At 48.2% G+C, this 23,766-nt stretch overlaps 1 protein-coding gene across 2 annotated transcripts in view; it reads right to left on the bottom strand.

Moving 5' to 3' along the window:
• The window catches only part of CDRT1 (CMT1A duplicated region transcript 1), a 130,213-nt gene that overhangs the window by 76,358 nt on the left and 30,089 nt on the right, over positions 1 to 23,766 (bottom strand). The window contains exon 1 of one of the 2 annotated variants that reach the window (XM_029600299.1): positions 5,837 to 6,088. The exons of the other annotated variant lie outside the window; for it this stretch is intronic. The gene's annotated coding sequence lies outside the window, so the exon portion shown is untranslated. Of the gene's footprint in view, positions 1 to 5,836; positions 6,089 to 23,766 lie in introns of those variants that run through there. 2 annotated transcript variants of the gene reach the window in all.

Below are 23,766 nucleotides of genomic sequence, written 5' to 3' on the forward strand. Positions count from 1 at the left end.
AAATGCCATACTGGGTCAGACCAAGGGTCCATCAAGCCCAGCATCCTGTTTCCAACAGTGGCCAATCCAGGCCATAAGAATCTGGCAAGTACCCAAAAACTAAGTCTATTCCATGTTACCATTGCTAATGGCAGTGGCTATTCTCTAAGTGAACTTAATAGCAGGTAATGGACTTCTCCTCCAAGAACTTATCCAATCCTTTTTTAAACACAGCTATACTAACTGCACTAACCACATCCTCTGGCAACAAATTCCAGAGTTTAATTGTGCGTTGAGTAAAAAAGAACTTTCTCCGATTAGTTTTAAATGTGCCCCATGCTAACTTCATGGAGTGCCCCCTAGTCTTTCTATTATCCGAAAGAGTAAATAACCGATTCACATCTACCCGTTCTAGACCTCTCATGATTTTAAACACCTCTATCATGTCCCCCCTCAGTCGTCTCTTCTCCAAGCTGAAAAGTCCTAACCTCTTTAGTCTTTCCTCATAGGGGAGTTGTTCCTTTCCCGTTATCATTTTGATAGCCCTTCTCTGTACCTTCTCCATCGCAATTATATCTTTTTTGAGTTGCGGTGACCAGAATTGTACACAGTATTCAAGGTGCGGTCTCACCATGGAGCGATACAGAGGCATTATGACATTTTCCGTTTTATTCACCATTCCCTTTCTAATAATTCCAAACATTCTGTTTGCTTTTTTGATTGCCGCAGCACACTGTACCGACGATTTCTGTGCCTGGCCCTTTAAAATCTGAACAGAGGTGCGCGCCAGCGCCTAAGGAGAGAGCAGGAGCTCTGCAGGACCGCGGACAGCGGCCTGCACCGACGCAGAAGACAGAAGAGGCAGGACTGAGCCTGAACACAGGCTCCAACATCGGCAGCGGCTCCAGCCGCTACTCCAGCCCGGGGCTGTGGCCTTAGCACCGCGAAGATGAAGAACATCGTCTGGGGTGGTCCCGGGCCCCGAAGAAGGCAGGAAGGTCTGCGGCTCCAGCCGCGGAGCAGAAAAACAGGCAGGGCGGCCACAGGGGAGACACAGCACAGGGGAGACAAGCAGAGCGTGGCTCCAGCCGCGTGGGAGGCCCGATGGTGGCATCCTGCCGCATCGGCGAAGAAACAGGAACAGCATGGTGAGTGAGCCTGCTCGCGGGGGAACCCGCAGGCAGGAGCTTTCATAACATTGTTGTTCTCTCCTTTCATTTGACTGTGTATGTTCATATGTACCCCGCTCTGAAAGTAGGAAGGGCGGGTAATAAATGCCTTTAAATAAATAAATAAATAAATAAATTAATTAATTAATTAATACTCAACTCTACAATCCCTCCCACTCCCTCAGAGATCCCTTGTGATTGTCCATGTTTTCTTGAATTCAGATACTGTCCTTGAACATAAGAGCATACGATTTATCATACTGGGTCAGACCATAGGTCCAGCAAGCCCAGTATCCTGTTTCCAACAGTGGCCAATCCAGATCACAAGTATCTTACAGGAACCCAAAAGGTCGATAAACTCCATGCTGCTTATCCCAGGGATAAGCAGTGGATTTTCCCAAGTCCACCTTAATAATGATTTATGGACTTTCCTTCCAGGAACTTGCCCAAACCTTTTCTAAACCCAGCTACACTAACAGCTTTCACCACATCCTCCTAGAACTTCATTGAATGTCCCCTAGTCTTTGTATTTTTTGAAAGTGTGAACAATCGATTTGCGTTTACCCATTCTGCTCTACTCATTATTTTATAAACCTCTTTCATATCTCCCTTCAGTCCTTTTAATCAGCTTTTAAACTAGAACAAGGGGGAAAGCCAACAGTCACTCAGCAGTGCATGGTTCGGAGAAATGTATCTTTGAAGGATACTAATGAAACAGGAGAGATAGGGCATCCCAATAGAGAGGTTACTATAAAAGCAAACATAGTCTATGTGCCTATATGTAAAAAATCACCTGAGCTAAAGATTTCCAAATTATCTCTAAGAACTGAAAAGCAGGTTGTTAATACAAACAAAAACCACACTTTGAAATGTCTGTATGCCAATGCTAGAAGTCTAAGAAGTAAGATGGGAGAGTTAGAGTGTATAGCAGTAAATGATGAGATTGACGTAATTGGCATCACAGAGACCTGGTGGAAGGAGGATAATCAATGGGACAGTGCTATATCAGGGTACAAATTATACCGCAGTGATAGGGAGGATCAACTTGGTGGAGGTGTGGCACTTTATTTCTGGGAAGGTATAGAGTCCAACAGGATACAGATCATAAAAGAGACTAAATGCTCAGTAGAATCTATATGAGTAGAAATCCCATCTGTGCTGGGTAAGAGTATAGTGATAGGAGTATACTACCATCCACCTGATCAAAATGGTCAGACAGATGAAGAAATAGTAAGAGAAATCAGGGAAGCTACCCAATTTGGCAGTGCAATAATAAAGCCTGCGATAGCTTTGGAAAATGAGGCCCCTGGTTTGGCCTCTGTTGGGAACAGGATGCTGGGCTTGATGGACCCTTGGTCTGACCCAGCATGGCAATTTCTTATGTTCTTAAGACATTACAGAATCATCTCAGTGTATCTGCCTGAAGTAAGACAGATGGAGAACATGTTATACTGACATACTGCTGCATGAAGTATCTACCTTAAACACAACACTTCCTCTCTTAGGGCCGGATTTTAAAAGCCCTGCACGCGTAAATCCAGCTGGATTTACGCGTGCAGGGCACTCGTGCGCCGGCGCGCCTATTTTGCATAAGTCCCAGGGCTTCGTAAAAGGGGCAGGGAGGGAGCGTGTCCGGGGGCATGTCCGGGGTCAGGGGGCGGTTCGGGGAGGGACCGGGGGGCGTGGCGCTGGCCCGGGGGTGTGGTCGAGGCCTCCGGACCAGCCCCCGCTGGTGCGCACAGATTTACACCTGCTTTCGGCAGGCGTAAATCTGCCAAGAAAGGTAGGGGGGGTTAGATAGGGCCGGGGGGGGGGTGGGTTAGGTAGGGGAAGGGAGGGGAAGGTGCGGGGGGTGGAAAGAAAGTTCCCTCCGAGGCCGCTCCGATTTCGGAGCGGCCTTGGAGGGAATGGGCAGTGCGCGCCGAGCTCGGCGCGCACAAGTTGCACAAATGTGCACCCCCTTGCACGCACCGACCCCGTATTTTATAAGATACGCGCGGCTAAGCGCGTATCTTATAAAATCCAGTGTACTTTTGTTCGCGCCTGGTGCACGAACAAAAGTACGCGCTCGCGTAAATTTATAAAATCTACCCGTTACTCTGTTATTTATCAATGTACATTTTTAAATCACCTTTTCTACTTACAACTCAAGGTGACTTACACACAAAAATACCATATCATTATTATAAATAAAATACAATCTTATATAAAAAGCACATGCATAAAATCTAACAATTCATACTTACTGAATATAAATCCAAAACAAAAATCAATCATTCATCAATTAGGACATCACCCCTTACAATACAACCCGCAGATACTGTGCATAAAATATTTTAAAAAACCCTTACAAACATAAAAACAAAAATATTTTGTGCCACCCATTTAAAACACCATTTCTAGCAATCCTTCCCTTCTTCACTGTCAACAAGAATATGATGGATGCAAATTTTCAGGATTAACAAACCCTTTTTTGGGAGTTCTGTATTATTATCCAGGTAAGCCTATTTAAAAAGAAATCATGCCTTAACATGTTTCCTAAATGAAAGATAATCTCCCTAATGCCTACTGTCAACCTGTTCCATAAGGTAACTGCAACTACAGAGACAGCTCCTCCCCGTGTCCTTTCTAGTCTGATTCGAGAAGGCCAGGTGCACCAAAGGATTCCTTCTACTTTCTGCCTATTGGAAAAATACTCAAAAAGTCCTACTACTTTTTACTGGTAGACTTGAAGCCAGTTTTCAAATGGATGAAAATTCCCTTTGAAAATTGACTGGGAAAAAGTACACGCACGAGACCAGCACCTGCTATTCGTGCGGGGACTTTATATGGAAAAATAAATTTGTGGACTTTGGAAACTTCAAAAGTACACACGTAATAGCTAGCTCCTGCCCAGCCTGGCCCCCCAGAAACACCGTCTCCTAACTGTGTGTAAAGTTACGTAGGCAGCACCACAGTGCACATGACTTTATTTGCAGCTAGGAAAGGCAGTTTTCAAAGATCCCATTTCTATGAGTAAAACACTGTTTGTGTTTTATGTGTGGAAATGACTTTCAAAATAGCTGTCAAAATGTTTTAGATTCCTCTGGTATTATTCAAGAGACTTAATATACCAAAAAACTAGAAATATTTCCTTCCTCAGCAGGTCAATAATATATTATTGTGTTTTGGTTTTTTTAAAACAATAGTATGTCTTCTCGCCTATGTTATTCCAGATGACTGTGCAGTTGCATGCATGACCACTCTTAACACTGAGAAAACTATGTAGCTAGAATCAATTCTCGAACAAATAAGAGAAGATTGTGAAGGCCTTGGGCATTTCTGAAGCAGCCTTTCTGCTGGCTAGCAACAAGGCAGTCATGTATTCAGGTTCCCCACACAGGTCTGTAGAGGCTTCTTAGGGAAATTTCTCAAACCTTGTGCTCCCAATGAGTGTAACACCGATGAATTACACTGGGTGGTGCACGTCAACAAGGAAACAGGAGGATGTGCTGAAAAAATTACCCAAATCAGATTAATAAATACTACTGCTACTACTACTACTACTACACATTTAATAGTGCTTCAAAGTGTATACAGCACTAACAAGATGCACATAAGAGACAGTCCTTACTCCAGAGAATTCACAATCTTGCCAAGACAAATAAGAAGTTGCTGAGAATCAGGGAAAAGATTTAAAATCTTTAGGTGGGTTAATAGGCACAGTTTAATTGAAGGCAGGGATCATTTTATCTAATTTTGGAAAGCTGTAAGAACTGAATCTTTTCCCCATAAAGCAATCTAGATAAGAAAACCGGGAAATGGTAGGGAGGGAGGAATTCTTGGCTCACATCAGCACAATTTAAGGTAAAGGTAATTTTCAAATATCCCATGTAAGTTACATCAATTTTCAAAGCAGATTTAAGTACAATAAGTCCACTTTGAAAATTATCCCATCAAAATCTGCCCCACACAAGTTGCACCTATTTGGTACTCATGAAGTATTTCTGAAAATGCACACACACATATTGTAGAATTTTACAAAGTAAATTCAAGCCTCTCCTCTGCTCTAGGGATTTTGATTTTATGAGAAACAATTTTTTATATGCATAATAATGAAAAACCTGGAGTTAGGTGCATACATTTGGAGTTACACATGTACTTTTTTTGTTTTTGTGCTTCTAAAAAATGTAAATGCATAAAACCAGAAACAAATGAAACTAATGCATATCCCTCCCCAACTCCGCCCCTGGGAATGCCTCCCCTCAGTCCAGGTAAACTTATGTGCAAACATGACATACCGTACACACATAAGTTTAACCACATATCAGCCGGGTAATTTGGTAAAAGGCCATTTTCCCAAATAAAACTGTTTTACCTGCAAAAATTCTTTTGAAAGTTCCCTCATTAGAACTTACACAAGAAACTTGCAAAAGGAAATTATGTTAGCAGGCATTAACAGAGTTTTGCATTTCTTCAACATTACATGTGGCAATATACTGTATATCTTACAGGCAATAAGGCAATGGGATTATGCTTTTACAGTTTTTGACTGCAGTATTAGATTACTGTGATCGTCAGGGGGTGAGGTGGAGCAAGATGACAGTAGCATACTGATCTCCTCCTTGTTGAATCCCCTTTTTTCTCATATATTTATTTCTTCATTTGGCATTATTATGGTGAAATGAAAAGGAATGGTGAGAGCTTACCCTACTGAGCCCTCAGATACTCCTGTTCTGGGACCAATTGAGTGCTTTGTCGTCTGGAAGAATATCCAGCCCAATGTCTCCATGAGTCTGCCTTGCAGCGAGATGGCAGGGAAGGCTTTGCTACTGTGCACTGCGGCCTTTGATATCTCTCTAAGACCAGAGAGAAGTACTCTGGCAATTTAGACTGGAGGAAATGTGCTGTCCCCAGCTGATGACATCAGCCAGGCTGACGAGGAGGACCCGGATAGGTTCCACGATAGTGGTGGCATCGTGCTGAGTAGACAATGGGTGGGCTGCTGGGACTACCTGTTTGGGAGGCCAAGAAATAGAAGGAGTACAACTTCAAAATGCTTCAGATGAGATTTCTGAGACTTTATTTTCTTTGTCTAAACCACAAGCGTTTACATTGGAGGAGGTTTGAATGGTGATTGAGGGCCTCGTGAGACCTCTGTTCAAATTTCCGAGGTGGTCACCAACATAAAAGATATTAACTCACGTCTCAACATTCAAGAAAAATCATTGATTGATCATTCTAAAAGACTTGATGAAGTGGAGCAGAAAACAGAACAACTACAAACAAATGTTTTGGCTTTAATAAAAGATAATTCCTTTATTCACAGTAAGTTAGAATATCTTGAAAATATCTCCAAAGCAAAGAATCTTCATTTGATTAATTTTGCAAAGATTGAATTGATATCTCCTAAAGAAATGTCTGGGAGGTATTTGGTAGAGGTTCTCAAAGTTCCTGCTGAATCTGTTATTTCGGTTGCCCGAGCTTTTCATTTACCTGTATCTCGTAAGGAGAAATCTGCAGGTTAAGCAGGGGAAATAGTGCCTTCGACCCCCTTGGACACTGGCAATCTTACAGCCTTTCTAGAAGACTCTGGCGAGGGTCAGGTTAATGTTGCTACACTGGTAGTTAATTTGGGTTTGGAACTTGATAAAGCTTGGCTAATAATTGTTTTTTTAAACATAGAGATAAATTGTTCTATCCCCGTAAAATTCTTACTTTTCTGGAAGTGGCCCAAGCCACTCAGTTGAGATGTAGACAATTTATTTTGTTAAAACATCAAGTGTTACAGCTAGGTACAATGTTTTATTTGCGGTGTACACTTTTTCTTAATTAGAAGTGTTTTCTTGGACTTACTTGTTCAAATGTGATCCAACTAAAGTTTAAAATAAAAAAAAAGATTACTGTGATCATGCAGTTTGTTAAGACGGAAAGATCAGCATTCAGCGTAAACAGAAAGGTAGGAACTATCTCTTGGAAGGTAACAGTGCATTTGTGGTCAGGTGACTTTTGGATTCCTGTGGGCTATCATTAGGGATGTGAATCGTTTTTCAACGATTAAAATTATCGTCCGATAATGTTAATATCGTCTTAAATCATTATAGAACACGATACAATAGAAATTCTAACGATTTATCGTTAAAAATCGTTAAATCGTGTTAGTGCGCACTAACGGGAGTTAGTGCGCACTAACTCCCAGTTAGTGCGCACTAACTCGATTTAGTGCGCACTAACTGAAAATGATACAAATAAACACTTTCCAGGTCACTGAAGGTCAGTTAGGAATGAATATGTGTTCCTATTGGCTGGCTGCCCTCTTATCTATTGATGTTACCAAGGTTACCACTGAGGTGATGGTTGGGGGGATGGGAAATGGAACTGGAAACTAACGAACACCAACAGAAAATGAAACAAAGTGTTCACACTTCCCAGGTCAGTAAAGGTCACTTAGGAATGAATATGTATTCCTATTGGCTGGCTGTGCTCTTATCTATTGATGTTACCAAGGCTAACACTGAGGTAATGGTTGGGGGGATGTGAAATGGAAACAGTTGGAAGCTTGACAAAAAAAATAATGTAATGATCAGCACTCACGTGACTAGAACTTGTTTGTTTATTATTTTTGTTAGCAGGCACCTGAAATGCTAGTGCATGTTGAATTTGCCAATCACTGTGCATTTTAGAAAGGTGGTCCTGGCTGGAACTGTACACAGTTCAAATATATGTAATTGATTGTTGGTAAGTGTAGATTTTAAGTGATTTTCCTGCACACAGTGCCCTAACCCTGGCACCAGGGGTGTTGTGATCTTCCTGCACACACAGTGCCCTAACCCTGGCACCAGGGGTGTTGTGATCTTCCTGCACATACAGTGCCCTAACCCTGGCACCAGGGGTGTTGTGATTTTCCTGCACACAGTGCCCTAACCCTGGCACCAGGGGTGTTGTGATCTTCCTGCACACAGTGCCCTAACCCTGGCACCAGGGGTGTTGTGATCTTCCTGCACACAGTGCCCTAACCCTGATACCAGTCTGAGACAGCTCCCTCCCTGCATTACTAGTGAGAGGCTGGCTTCACAGACAGGGGGGAGCTGCCTGACCCTCACTCCTGACTTCCCCCATGTCCCAGCTAGTGAATGGTGTGTGGGTGAGGGGGGGAGGAGGATGGTGAAGTCTGAGACAGCTCCCTCCCTGCATTACTAGTGAGAGGCTGGCTTCACAGACAGGGGGGAGCTGCCTGACCCTCACTCCTGACTTCCCCCATGTCCCAGCTAGTGAATGGTGTGTGGGTGAGGGGGGGGGGAGGAGGATGGTGAAGTCTGAGACAACTCCCTCCCTGCATTACTAGTGAGAGGCTGGCTTCACAGACAGGGGGGAGCTGCCTGACCCTCACTCCTGACTTCCCCCATGTCCCAGCTAGTGAATGGTGTGTGGGTGAGGGGGGGGGGGGGAGGAGGATGGTGAAGTCTGAGACAGCTCCCTCCCTGCATTACTAGTGAGAGGCTGGCTTCACAGACAGGGGGGAGCTGCCTGACCCTCACTCCTCCGGGGTATTGTGATCTTCCTGCACACAGTGCCCTATCCCTGATACCAGGGGTGTTGTGATCTTCCTGCATGCAGTGCCCTATCCCTATTAATACCAGGAGTGTTGTGATCTTCCTGCACGCAGTGCCCTATCCCTAATACCAGGGGTGTTGTAATCTTCCTGCACACAGTGCCCTATTCCTGATACCAGGAGTGTTGTGATCTTCCTGCATGCAGTGCCCTATCCCTGATACCGGGATGTGTGCAAGAAGATCCCAACACCCCCGGTATCAGGAATAGGGCACTGTGTGCAGGAAGATCACAACACCCCTGGTATTAGGGATAGGGCACTGTGTGCAGGAAGATCACAACACTCCTGGTATTAATAGGGATAGGGCACTGTGTACATGAAGATCACAACACCCCTGGTGCCAGGGATAGGGCACTGTGTGCAGGAAGATCACAACACCCCTGGTGTCAGGGTTAGGGCACTGTGTGCAGGAAGATTACAACACTCCTGGTATTAATAGGGATAGGGCACTGTGTGCAGGAAGATCACAACACCCCTGGTGCCAGGGTTAGGGCACTGTGTGCAGGAAGATCACAACACTCCTGGTATTAATAGGGATAGGGCACTGTGTGCAGGAAGATCACAACACCCCTGGTGCCAGGGTTAAGGCACTGTGTGCAGGAAGATCACAACACTCCTGGTATTAATAGGGATAGGGCACTGTGTGCAGGAAGATCACAACACCCCTGGTGCCAGGGTTAGGGCACTGTGTGCAGGAAGATCACAACACTCCTGGTATTAATAGGGATAGGGCACTGTGTGCAGGAAGATCACAACACCCCTGGTGCCAGGGGTAGGGCACTGTGTGCAGGAAGATCACAACACTCCTGGTATTAAGAGGGATAGGGCACTGTGTGCAGGAAGATCACAATACCCCTGGTATCAGGGTTAGGGCACAAGTTCTAGTCACATTGACTGATCACATTACTTGTTTTGTCAAGCTACCAACTGTTTCCATTTCCCATCCCCCATATACTGTCAGTGGGAAGCTTGGTAACATGAATAAATAAGAGGGCAGCCAATAGGAATACATATTCATTCCTAAACTGACCTTAACTGACCTGAAAAGTGTCAAATTGTATCATTTTCAGTTAGTGCGCACTAACTCTCCGTTAGTGCGCACTAACTCCCGTTAGTGCGCACTAACTCGAGATAGTGCGCACTAATCGGAAAAAACGATTTTTAAAGATGTTTTAACTAAAAAATCGTGCCTAACACGATTTTCTTGCCCTGCCACACGATTTCTATCGTTAAGACGATATGGAAAACGATTCACATCTCTAGCTATCATTGCTTTTCACTTCCTGCCATGCCTGGCCCTACACTCCAGGGGAACTCGTGGCTCTGACCAACCATTGTCACCGCACTGTTCCTGGTCCTCCTTGCTCCGCATTGTGGCTGGGATGTTGCCGGCCCATGCTCAGACTCCGGGCCTTCCTAGGCGCGCACACGTGCCATCTCTTCTCTATTTAAAGGACCATTGGCAGGAATCTCTGGGCCATCCCCGACTGATGACATCATCACCTTGGGATATTTAAGCACCTCCTTTGGCCTATGCAAACTGACTTGACAACGAGTTCTTTCGCCTCACTGGTGTTTGTTCCTGTGCCTCCGGACTCGTGGTTCCTGCCTTGGATCTCTACCTGCAGTTCTGGACTCTGGCTCGAGTACCCGCTCCTCGGGGGCTTGCTTGTGCTTCCTTCAGACTTCCTTCAGGCTTCCCCGCTCCTTGGGGTAGCCCCTGCGCTCCTCACCAGAGGTCCTGCTGGTTTGCTTCTCCTTTTCTCGGGGTTGCCTTAGCACTGCCTTTCTGAGATCCTATCTCTACGATTCCCCACTCCTCAGGGCAGCCTCTACATTACTACACCGGAGACTTTGACACTATGCTACCCTGCTCCTCGGGCAGCCTCTACGTCACTTCATCAGAGACTTTGATTCTACACTACCCTGAACCTTGGGGAAGTCTCCACGTCATTACACCAATGGCTGTACTCTGTGCTCCCTGCTCCTCGGGGCAGCCTAGGTCACTACATCAGAGACTTGACTCTGCGCTTCCCCACTCCTCGGGGCAGCCTCTACGTCATCACCAGAGACTCTATTGCTGCGCTGACCCACCCCTCGAGACAATTTCCACATTACTCCTTCAGAGATCCTGTCTCCGCGCTCCCCGCTCCTCAGGGCCTGCCCAGCACACCTCTGCCCAGGAGCTTCCTTCTCTGGTACATCGTACCTTCAGCCCTGCATAAGTACTGTGTCTTCCTCAGACTGTGCCTCTCCATCCCGCTCCTCGGGGTGCCTCACAGTATATCTCAGTGCAGGTACCTGCAATCATGTGGCAGTGACACAGTACATTCTCACTTCACTGAACTATAGATGTGTCCCTGCTGCAGCTGACCTCGCCTCCCAACGGTGAGGACCTGTGGGGCCCATCCCTCTCAGGTAGCATCAACCTCCACCTCGTGCCAAGGGTCCATGAAACCCACAAATCCCAACACCAGGAACAGGCTGAAAGAATTAAACTTTTTAACTTCTATCTCACTGCACAGTGCAAGCTGCAGTGGTACTTCCTTTAACAACAACATAACATTTATTTATTTATATTCCGCTTTTCACACTTTTTTCAGGGCTTCAAAGTGGATTACATTCAGGTACTGTAGGTATTTCCCTATCCCCAATGTTGAGAACGGGGTGTTTTAGTGTGCCCATGGGCCTCAGCCCGACCCCAGACGGATCCACCATGGCAGACGTTTGCCATGGTGGATCACGCCATCAACCCTCGGTTCGGTCCTGGATCCATCTGGGGTCGGGCTGAGGCCCATGGGCACACTAAAACACCCCGTTCTCAACAGAATGCAAGGCCATGTGCCCGACGGTGGTGCTTTGCCGATGGATCTACCTTGTTCCAGAATTTTGTCTTTGTTCCTGGACTAGTTATGGGACTGAAACATTTTTTCAGGATATTTTTAAAACGACCTGCTGTTGGTGCCAGCTGTCTGGATTTCTTTTTTAATACGACCTGCAGGAGGCGCCTGCATCCAGACTTTTTTGTCATGTTGGCCAGTTTGGGGTCTTTTCGACCTGCTGGAGGCGCCTGCCCCCCCTACTGGTGTTGCTGGTTTTTGTTTGCCCGCCCTGGGTTTCCTCCCCCAGGTCTTTTTTGGTGTTTTGTGGTGCTTCTTGTCTGGGTCTTGTTTGTTGCTTGTTGTGTCTTGTTCTTTGTTGGTTGCTCGTTTTGTCCTGTTCTTTGTTTGTTCATTGTTTGTTTTGTTTTCCGCTTGTTACTTCCCGGTTATCTGTTTCCCGTTCTCCTCGTTCCCCTGGTCCTTTCCCTCGTGCCGTTCCCTTGCTCTCCGCTCCTTCGCTTTCTCACTTTCCGCTCTCTCGCTCTTTGCTCTTTCGCTCTTTGTACTCCCTTGCTCTCTGCTCCCTTGCTCTCTGTTCCCTTGCTCTCCATTCCCTTGCTCCCTCTTTTGTGTTTTTTGTATTGTCAGTCGCATGGTCACCGTTCGCTCGGTCACCGTTCGTTTGGTCACCGTTCGGTCACCGTTCGTTCGGTCTCCGTTCACTTGGTCACCGCTCGCTCGGTCTCGTGTTCCCTCCGTCTCGTGTTCCCTCGGTCTCATGCTCTTTGGTCTCTCGTCGTTGTTGTCTTATGTCTGTGTTTTTCTGCTGTTCTTCTCTGTTTTCATGCTGTCCCCGGATATACCAGCTTCCATTTTTGGACCCTCGAATACCTCCATCCGGTATGGACTGATACTCTTATCCTAGGACTGTTGACAGGAGGTTTGAGGAGGGGGTCTTTGAGGAGGGGGTACTGTTATGAACCCTGCCCGCGGGTCCCCCCGCGAGCAGGCACTCTCCCGTTGCTGTTTCCTGCTTCCCCAACACAGCACAGATGCCGCCGTCGGGCCTTCTCCATGCGGCCGGAGCCGCGGACTTTGTTGCTCTCTCGTGGCCTGGAGAACGCCCCTGGCAGCAGTCTTCACCGCGGCTGGAGCCGTGGACTTTCCTGGCCATCTTCGTGGCATAGAGCCGCCGCCGACTTCCACCATCTTTGCGGCGTAGGCCGCAAGCCCCGGGACTCTCCTGGTGGCTGGAGCCGCCCTCAGGGCTTCCTGCAGCAGCAGGAGCCACTGCCGACGTCAGGGCCTGCATCCAGGCTCAGCCCTGCCTCTCTTCACGTCGACGTTGGTGCAGGCCACTGTCTGCAGTCCTGCACAAGCTCCTGCTTCCCCTTAGGCGCCGGCGCACATCTCTCTTCTGTATTTAAAGGGCCAGACACAGGAAGTGTGCTGGCCCCACCTAAGATTTGACTTCCTGCTTCAGCCCTATAAAAGGGCTGCTCCGTCAGTCAGTCTTGGCCTTGCATCGGAGTTACTTCACTCTGGAGGCTCCCGCCTGCCGGAGCTCCATCAGGTCTTCTTCATCTTCTCCATGGAGTTCTTCATCTCTTCTCGTCATGTCATGTCATGCCATGTCTTTGTTGCCTGAGGTCCCTGTCCAGGTGTCCTGGTGTTTCGTCTTGGTCTTCTGCTTCCTGATGTTCCAAGTTCCTTGATGTTCTGCTCCTGTGTCTTCGTCTTCAGTGCTCCTGAGCCTTCTGGTCCTGTAGGCCGGGGGTCCCTCGGATGATGTCTTTCCCGAGCGTGGACTAGCCTGCAGGTGGACTGGTATCCTGTGCTCCTGAGCCGTCATGTCCTGCCAGCCGTTGGTGGAGCTTCGGAAGACATCGGCTCTGTCGTTGGAGTTCTGCTTCGACTGGATCCTTCCCTGCGCTCGTCCTGTTCTCAACTTGGTCCATGACCAGCCTCCTCGGGCTGTTTGGGCGCGCAGTGGGACAGGGTGGTCCGCAACTCAGTTCCGTGAGTGAACTGAGTAGGTCACCCTGAGAGACAGTGCCAATGTCCTTCCGCCCAGTCTCGTCTGGACTTTGTCAAGTTCCTCGTCTCATCCTGGATGCCATTGCATCACTCTTGGTATCATGTCAACGTCTTGTTCCTGATGTCGACGCATCGACCCTAGTCCGGGATGCCGTCACATCGACCATTGGTCCATGATGTCTTCACATCAGCCTTGGTGTCATGTCTTCGTCTGCGAAGCCGTTGCATCGACCCTGGTGTCATGTCTTCAGCTACCTTGGTGTCTTGTCTTGTGCCAGCCCTCATCTCTGATGCCATCTGCATCAGCCTTGGTGTCAAGTCCTCGTCCGCGATGCCGTTGCATCGATCCTGCTGTCATGTCTTCATGTCAAGGCCCATCTGCCCTCGACCTCAGGCCAGGCCTGCTGCTCCATGCCGATCCAAGTGGCAGGTCCGAAAGGGCTCGGAATGGTCAGAGGACCGTTCAACTTCCAACATCATCCTGTTGTTGGTCTTGGGAGCTTGTAGGCCTGGCAGAGGGTAAAAAAGTCAGCCATGGTGGAGCACGCCGTCAACCCTCGGTTCGGCCCTGGATCCGTCTGGGGTCGGGCTGAGGCCCAAGGGCACACTAAAACTCCCCGACAAGTAACACCCCAGAGGGCTTACAATCTAAGGGGGTCATTTATCAAACTGTTATATGGTGTTTTCACATGCTTGAAAAAATGCCTTTAATGCATGCAAAAACACCATAATGCATAGTGTGATGCAAATTAGAAAGAGGGGGGGAGTTTGGGGCCAAGCTTCACATTTTGTGATGCCCTGTTGCATGGCTTTAATGTGTATTTTTACTAGGGGTGTGCATTCGTTTTGAACTTAAATGTAAAACGCTACTTTTTTTTTTTTTAACTTAAAAAAGTGATGAGGCGAAAACGATCGGATTTCCAACTTATTCAACATAGCTATGTTGAATACGTTGGAAATCGCGATTGTTGATCCAAAATAAAAATTTAAACCCCTCACCTTCCTTAATCCCCCCCCCCCCCAAAGACTTACCACAACTCCCTGGTGGTCCAGCGAGGAGTCAGGACGCCATTTCTGCCATTTCTGAACTCCTTTGCGAGGAGCACGTGACGTCGGCGCCACGTCGGAGTGACGCGGCGTCACGTGATTCCCTGCAGGTTCGCTCCGGGACCCTCGTTCGACCCAAAAGGAACTTTTGGCCAGCTTTTGGCAAGGCTGATGACTTGAGACTAGGCTGATGGCTTGCACAGTGCTGATGAAACTTGAAGTGGAGCCACAGGCAGACTGAAGCAAAGCTGAAGGCTGAAAGATGGAAGTGGACCTGGCCACTGGAGACTGAAGAAGCTGAAGCTGAGGATGGGAACCAGGCAGAAGCTGAAGGCAGGAACCAGACTGGAAGGCTTGAGCAAGATAGAAGACTGGGACCAGGGCGAGCAGGAACCAGGAGACCTTGTTGCTGAGGCAACGCTGAGATATCTGAAGGGCCCATTTATAGGCCACCTGCAGTGACATCAACCAAGGGAGCCACGGGCTTTTCCCACTATGGGCCCTACATCTTGCACAGCATCGCGCGTGCAGACGTGCCCAGGAACCAACCTTGGAGGAGCAGCGGTGTCTGCCATCAGTCAGCGGTGTCCTGCTGCACGGGGAAAGCTGGCAGCATATCTCTGCCACGCAGAGCGGCAGCATTGAAGGAGCAGCGTGGGGTGAGTGAAGCTGCTCGCGAGTGTCCCCCAAGTGGAGAGCCTAACAATATGTATATTATATTTACATTCACTGCTGTAAGTGAAACTTTTATCTCAGAAAACTTTACTTTGAATGTCCCTTTTCATGAAAAAACTATTATTGTAAATACATACATTTTACTTGTGTGTTTGAGCCAAGGAGAGGGGAAGTCAGGGCTGGTGCCAGGGCCGGGGCTAGGGCAGGGGGAGGGGAGCAAGGCAGAGGGCACCTTGCACCGGTCCTGCTTACACTTCAGCTATAGCAGAAGTAAAGTTGCCCTGAAATACGCCTGGATGTGCACCCCTGTGTGTACATGCATATGCCCATATTTCTTGGCCCTGCCCTGGAACACCCATGCCCCGCCCACATTCCACCCATTTTTCCTGATGCAAGATATTCACGCATCGGTACTTGAGCACGTATGTGGCCGGTTTATAAAATCAGGTGGCTGAGAATCAGCGATACGTATGCATCCATCTCCCAGTTTTGGCATACATATCATTTTGAAAATTCACTTTTGAGCGCTCCACTGCAACCCTCTGCTTGGGACTCCCCACATATCATGGCTAATCCATACTGCTGTCTACAGAAAACACTTTATGGTAAGCAAACTTTATTTTCTTCCATCAGAGAGTCAGCTAAACAACATGAATGGGCCCTGACTTTGCTTTAAAACAGTTTAGTATATAAAAGTATTCAATCTGATATAGTTTCCCTAATTAGCATAAATATAAATGTTTCCTCGGAAGCAAGTATGCTAGTTATGTTTAATCATATCCTGAGGAAAGATGGACTGCAGAGTGGATGTGGAATGGAGCTAAAGAAATATTGCATTGCCATACAGACAGTGATGATCTGAATTTCTATAACCTTTCTGATATCACTTGTTGACTGTATAGCCCAGTGTAGTGTAAACCCTGAAAATGAATTCCTGGCCATTCAACCCAAGCAAGACTATGTGGCTGCTTGAGAGTTGCTAGGATGGCAAAGCAGGTGCTGAATGAAACCAGCTTATTATTTAGATTCTTCTCGTAGTGCAGTGTATATGGTCATTCACCCTGAAAGAGACTTGTGATATTTGGAGCAGATCCTGTATAATCAGAACACAGATTAGCAATACAGCATTATCAATGTGATACTGTTACTTTATTGTTGTTTTTCGAGTCCCTGATTCAGTTGACTCAGTTGCTGATATGGAAAGGTACATGTTTGCGTCTCCACATCCCAGCACTGCCATCTCAGGTCACATTAGTTCAGAGTGACCTATGCCAGGTGATTAGTGATTGGTCTTTGTACAAGTTCGGAACAAACTGTTCTGCCCAAAAGACTGATCTGTCATAATATCATTCAGCACGAAGTAATAATGAGTTCCAAGCTGTCTGTAGCAGAACTGAGAAATATGCTCTACCCCTTCCTTCCACAGAAGTAACTCTTCATTTCTGTCAATAATCAACAGGTTTAGTTACAAGTTGTTTGATAAACCTAGTGGTGACTAGGAAATTAATTTCCAAGGCAGGGGCGGACTGATAGTGATCTGGGCCTCTGGGCAATAAGAGTTATTGGCTTCTAGCCATCCATTGGAGGCTAGGGGAGAGTAGGGCCCTCAGGCACTGCCCTATTGCACGAATGGTCAGTCCACCTCTGTTCCAGGATATGGAAGCAGGTAATGTTGCCATCAGTCAAAATATGGATCTTGGAGCTGAAGGCAAGAATGCCTACAAATAAAAATTAATAGAAAAACAGAGGTAGAGACAAAACCTTTGAGTAGATATTTTTTGATGAATGATGGAGAGAACAGACCATGTGAAGGAGTGCTGGCTTTGATTTATTTATTATTTTTATATACTGACATTCAATCTCAATCAAGATATCACACCAGTTTACATTCAGGTACTGTAGGTATTTCCCTATCCCAGAGGGCTTACAATCTAAGTTTTATACCTGAGGTAATGGAGGGTAAAGTGACTTGCCCAAGGTCACAAGGAGCAACAGCAAGACTCAAACGTTGGTCTCCTGGTTCATAGTCCACTGCTCTAACCACTCTGCTATTCCTCCTCCCTCCAAGAATTGTGATATAGCGTTCCAGAAAGAAAGGAGGTAAAAGGGATGCTTCAGTATTAAATGTTAATGAAAAATGAATTGCAATGCTTTATTAGACTTAGGATAAACATTTAAAAGTTTAATAAATTAAAAAAAAGGCTTGAGAAACAAAAGGCTGGAAGTAGGTAGCTTTTGGACGGGCCGGGGGAGCCTGTCTCGCTGGGCCCATGATAATATGGGCGCCAGCAGGGCTCCTCCGGTCAGATGCTGGAGGGAGGGGCGGGGAGCAAGGGAGAGAGCCAGGACGCATGTCCTGGCTCTCCTCCCCCCTGCGATGATGTGACTGTGATGCGGAGGAGCCGGCTCAGCCGACCTGAGGGCTGTGGTTGGTCGGCCTCGCTGCGTCACTGGGTTTTTTTGAATGGAATATAAAAGGAGATGGAGCCGTTGGGCCCGCCCCTTTTTTGATACTAGCAGCTGGCCTGATTGGAGGTGGGTAGGTGAGATGGTCTGGGGCGGGTTTGAGGCCTAGTGTGCCTCGTGCTTGTATTTAATTTAATACAGGCATTTGGGGCTTTCTGCTTAACTATTTTCAGTGGCTCAATGTATAGAGCAGAGTACCTCTGACTAGCAGTGGTATATGGGTTCAAGTCTAGCTCAAGTAATTTAAGTTAATAAATATTGTCAGGTGTCTGAGTGGGATTTTTACAGGCAGCTGTCTCCCTGCTCCTGCAGAGCTGTTCTCCCCATGCCTGCTCGTGGCAGGGCATGCACAGGAGTAGCGGCTCCTGCTCCTCCCGCAGAACAATACCCTCCTCCTGTTTCGGGGGTGGGGGTATCTGGTAGTCTTCCAAGGATTTCAGCCTTGCAGCCCAATGTTCCTTCTTCTGTTTGCCCCCCCCCCCCCGGTTCGTTGTTGCCGGTGGAGGCATTAATAAACAGGCAGGGGCAGGGACACCAAGAGAATTTGTCCTACCCCACTCCTCTGTCTAGCTCTAGAGTGGCCGTTTTTTCCCTACCCTACGGGGCTGGGGGCACAATTCCTGCTTTTGGGGGGGTCTCACTGTTGCTGTTCCTGGTGGCAGCATGGGTGGGGACCAGGCTGCGAGAAGAGAGGTTGGGGCAGGGGTTTGTGTGGTTACAGGGCAATCTGTGCTGGTGAATGATTTGTTTCCCACTAGTCACTCTCTTCCTACTGCTGCAGTCCCGTTTAATGTTGTACCTGCCCTTGGCAGAAGTACTTATCAGCCACACCCAGTTTCTCACAAGGTTCTTAATGTTTCAGGGGTTGGGTCCTTTGCTTATGCTAATCCTTGCATGCAAGGAGCAAGCTGGGCTACAGCAGAGGGATCTGGTGCGATGATTAACCCCTCAGCTCCTGTTTTTTCTTCTCTTTGCCTTGGAGTATGGCTCCTGGAGATATGGCTGCTACCACACATTTCAATGTGGTTCAGAATCAAGGGCAGGCATTGGGATTATCAAGGGGGCATGGGGGTGGGGCTGTGGGGGGTTCTGTTTCTCTTTTTCAGCCTGGAGGACAGCCGGGGCACAATTTTGAGGATGCTGAACAGCCCGGGCCATCTAACCAGGAGAGTTGGAGAAATCACCCTTCTTCAGCGTATACCATGGTCGGCGTGCCGAGTGTTGCTTCTGGGCTGAGTACTTTGGTGGCAGGCGCTTCAGCAGCGGTTCCTGCTCTGCATTCGCAGCCAACCGGTCCATCAATGCCTCGGAGTCGGGGTGTTACGGGTGAGTTGTGTAGTGGGGTCGGTAGGAATGTGATTACTGAAGTTGGAGGTGGTGGTACTAGCAATCCTATGGACAATACCATATTGAATATTAATGAGGCTTTGTTTTCGGGAGCATCGGACCACCGGGTCGGAAAGGACGGATCTGCCTATTGCTATGGGAAATACAGGAGATGAGGCAGGGGTGGGGGGTTCTGGAAGGCCCGGTGTAGTTTACCAAGATGGTGAGCCAGTACCGGTTGTGATATCAGAGGTGGGATTGGGCAGCACGGGAGGTAGACCGAAGAAGCATAAGCAGCAGGGCTCTAAGAGGAGGTCGAGTTCCTCTGACTCCAGTTCTTCTAGCTCGTCATCCTCATCGTCTAGCGATGGGGTGGTTGCTGTGGGTCCGACAGTGCAAGCAGGTGAAAAAGGCGCACCTGCGCTGGTAGCTCTCACGGAGCTTTGGGCAGAGGTTTCGCATACCCGGCGGAAGCAGATTAGAAGGCAGAAATTTGTAGATATTTTCAGTTTGTTAGAAGGGAGGCAGTGGGGGGGGGGGGGGGGGGTAGAAAAAGGAAGAAGAGCAAAGGTGATTCCTTGGTGAGTGAGCCCAGGATACCTAGGAATATCCTGAATTGGGTCAGGGCGTTCCTCAGACTAGCCAGTGTGGTGGGTCATTATGACCCGACACAATATGGTGCTCTGTTAACATATGCGGACATCATCATTGGAGCGCACAAGGATTATGAAGGTTGGGCATGGCTCAACTATGATGAGCGCTTTCGTGACAGAATGGCTGGGAACAAGGCTATAGGATGGGGCACGCAAGATGTGAGACTTTGGCTCACGCAGATGACTAATAAAGCGCATCATCTTGTGGGATTGGGCCATGCAAGGCGTCAGTTGACTATCCGCTGGGCAGCCAAGCCGGTCCTTTCGAGGACAAGGTGCCGGGGTGGGTCAAGGAAAGTCCGGGCAGGGGTCAGAAGTCTGTTGGCATTTTAACCGATCGGGATGCCTTTTCCCCGATTGCAAGTTTAAGCACGTATGTTCCATCTGTGCGGCCAATCACCCAGCCTCAAAATGTCCGCGCAAGCCCAGTGCGGGTCCTCCTGTTGCCCCAAAATAATTATCCTTCAGCAGAGCGCCCACTCCCATTTCAGTTAAAAACATGTTGCCATGGTTACAAAGTTATCCAAAATGGCAGGCTGCTGAGATGTTACGCAACGGTTTCACATTGGGATTTTGTATCCCGTATACGGGAGTCGTTAAGGGTTCTAGCTCTAATTCGGGTTCAGAGGGTAGGTTGGAGGCTGTAGCTTGTCAGAAGCTGTTGGATGAAATTGTCCGAGGCAGGATAGCGGGCCCTTTTATGGAGCCTCCTTTTTCTGACATGATTATTTCTCCATTAGCAGTTATTCCGAAGAAGGAGACGGGGAAGTATCGATTGATCCATAACCTGTCCTTTCCTGAGGGTTCCTCGGTGAATGATTTCATTCCACGTGAATATTGCTCAGTCCGTTATTCCTCCTTTGATTCTGCTGTGCGGTTATTGCGGGGTAATGGTGCAGGGGCATTGTTGGCCAAAGTGGACATTGAGTCGGCGTTTCGTTTGCTTCCTGTACATCCGGATAACTTTCCGTTGTTGGGCTTCAAATTCCGGTCACAATATTTTTTTGATAAGTGCATGCCTATGGGTTCTTCGGTGTCTTGTGCATATTTTGAGCTGTTTAGTTCTTTTGTGCACTGGGTGACGGAACAGGCGGCCGGCCTAGGTGAGATAGTTCACTATTTAGATGATTTTTTATTTGTGGGGCCGGCAAACTCAGATGCATGTGCACACTTGATGACAACCTTTTTTGCAGTGGCTGAGCAGTTTGGAATTCTGATTGCTGCCAGTAAGACGGAAGGCCCCACCACTAATTTGGTGTTTTTGGGTATTGAATTAGATTCCATCGCAATGGTATCTCGCTTGCCTAACGACAAGATACAGCAGTTGAATACTCTGGTTACTGAGGCTATCAGGGCGAAGAAGCTCACATTGCATCAGTTGCAGTCCTTGTTGGGAAGTCTAAACTTCGCTTGTCGGGTGATTCCCATTGGTCGAATCTTCTCTAGGCACCTCGTGATGGCAATGGCGGGCGTGCGGAAGCGTCATCATCGAATTAGAATTACATACCGCATACGTGAGGATCTTCGGGTGTGGAGCACTTTTTTAGAGGGATTCAACGGTATTTCTGTGTGGCAGTCTGATCCAATGTCCAACCATGATCTGGAATTATATTCGGATGCGGCAGGGGGGGTTGGTTTTGGCGTTTATTGTAATGGGGCGTGGTGTGTGGCGGCGTGGCCGGAGAGCTGGGTGGTGTCGGGTGTCACTAAGAATATTACTTTTTTGGAACTTTTTCCAATTGTGGTAGCTGTAGTAATTTGGGGCGAGCTATTACGTAACAAGAGGGTGGTATTTTCGTGCGATAACCTGGCCGTTGTGCAGGTGATTAATAATTTGTCCGCCAAATGTGTTTTGGTTGCCGACCTTCTGCGTGAGTTTGTTTTGCGATGCATGCAGTTAAATACCATGGTCTCTGCTAAACATGTGCTGGGTATGCATAACGACATAGCTGACTCTTTGTCTCGTTTCAAGTGGGAGCAATTTCGGAAGTTAGCACCGAAGGTGGACTTGGTGGGAGCGGCCGTCCCCGATTTCCTTTGGAACTTCGGAACCCCGAGGCATGGCAGCTGTTGAGATTGGTGGTGGCTTCATCTACATGGAAGGCATATTTATGTAGGTGTCATAAGGTGTTGTGTTTCCTTTCGGCATGGGGCTGGTTGTGGGGACCGGTTAGCGATGACCTGCTCGCGAGTCATATTACCGAGGCTATGGCACTCGGCACGTCCAAATCCGCGGTTGCCTCACATAATTCGGGGCTAGCTTTCTTTTTTAAGGCTCATGGCTGGGGTAATCCAGCTGAGAGCTTCCTGGTTAAGCGCTTATTGGCAGGGTGGTCGCATCGATTGCCCCCTTCACAGGACAGCAGATTGCCCATTACACATGCCATGCTAGTACAAATGTGGGAGTGTCTTCCGGGTGTTTGTTTTTCGTCATTCGAGTGCTGCTTATTTAGAGCTGCTTTTGTGCTGGTATTCTTCGGGGCTTTTTGGGTCAGCAAGCTAGTGGATCGCTCGGGAACTTGCCAAGACCATATGGGCCTCAGGGCGGACAATGTGGTGTTGGAAGGGGACCTGTTGAGTTTAAAAATACATCGGTCTAAGACAGATCAGGCAGGTATTGGCCAGTGTGCCTGGATTGGTAACTTGTCAGGTAGACAACATGAGGGCATATTTGCGGGTCCGGCCACATGGCGGGATCCCGTTTTTGTTCATGACAATGGGTCCTCTCTCATGAAGTTTCAGTTTGCTGCTGTCCTACAAAAGGGGTTGGAGGTGCTGGGTTTGGGGGGGTCGATATGGGACACATTCCTTCCAGATCAGCGCAGCTACATCTGCAGCCGATTCGGGATTGCCCAGTGGAGTTATCCGTACGGCCCTCACCTTGGCTTGGAGCAACATGGAGTCCGGGTGGACTGGCTTGGATTGCGGGACATGCGATGGAACCAGTTGATCCTACGGTGCGGACCTCGTTGGCACACAGAACAACTCCGGAGATGTTACTCATCCATTTGGGTGGCAACGATCTTGAGGACTGGTCCTGCCGACAATTGTTGGACGCAGCTCGAAAGGACTTGGCGGCGCTGTCTCGGTGGATGCCTGCTACCACCTTTATTTGGTCTGATATTATTTGTAGGCCTGCCTGCATGGATAAGAGAATCTGGGGGCGTAGTAGAATGAAGCTTAACCAGCAGCTTGGGTCCTGGGTGTCGTCCAAAGGTGGGTTTCATTTGCGTCATGCCTGGTCCTGGGATTCCTGTCCTGGTCTTTACGGCAGGGATGGAGTCTATCTTTCCGATGTGGGTAAAGCATTGTTTCTTAATTCCATGCAGGAGGCTTTGGAAACAGTATTGCATGTGGGTTAGGCCGCATCTTTGTTGTGGGGGGTGAGCAGGCTGTGTGGATTAGTCCTCGCAGCCTGCTCCCTGTGGCAGAGTGACCAGAGCCAGGACTCAGTTGGGGTAGAGTTCAGAGCAAGGAACCCACTAGGTGGTGGGCTTTCTTGTCTCTGGCTTCAGCTGCATGTGACTGGGTTCAGTTTCATGCTGAGGACCCCTTGCTGGGGGCTGTGGTGGGGGTCCCGATTAGCGGCGGGATGCTGCTGGTTTGTGCAGGTTTGGTGGCCTGCGGAGGGGTCATTGTGCTGAGATGCGGTAGATGACCCCAGGATGGGAATTTGGAGTGTTAAGTTGGCTCTGGTGGTTATTGTATCAATAAAGCTGCAGCCTTGTTTGAATTCCAGATGGTTGTTTGTGTGTTATTATATCATAAGACTGTAAGGACCTGAGGGGAGGGGACCATCAGTGCTGGCTGCCCATATTATGGAAGGGCCAGGGGAGCCTGTCTCGCTGGGCCCATGATAATATGGGCGCCAGCCGGGCTCCTCCGGTCAGATGCTGGAGGGAGGGGTGGGGGAGGGGCGGGGAATGAGGGAGAGAGCCAGGACGCACGTCCTTGCTCTCCTCCCCCCTCCCCCCCTGCGATGATGTGCCTGTTAGGGATGT

This window comes from Rhinatrema bivittatum, chromosome 4 (assembly GCF_901001135.1).
Source record: "Rhinatrema bivittatum chromosome 4, aRhiBiv1.1, whole genome shotgun sequence".
In the NCBI taxonomy this organism is placed as follows: domain Eukaryota; kingdom Metazoa; phylum Chordata; class Amphibia; order Gymnophiona; family Rhinatrematidae; genus Rhinatrema; species Rhinatrema bivittatum.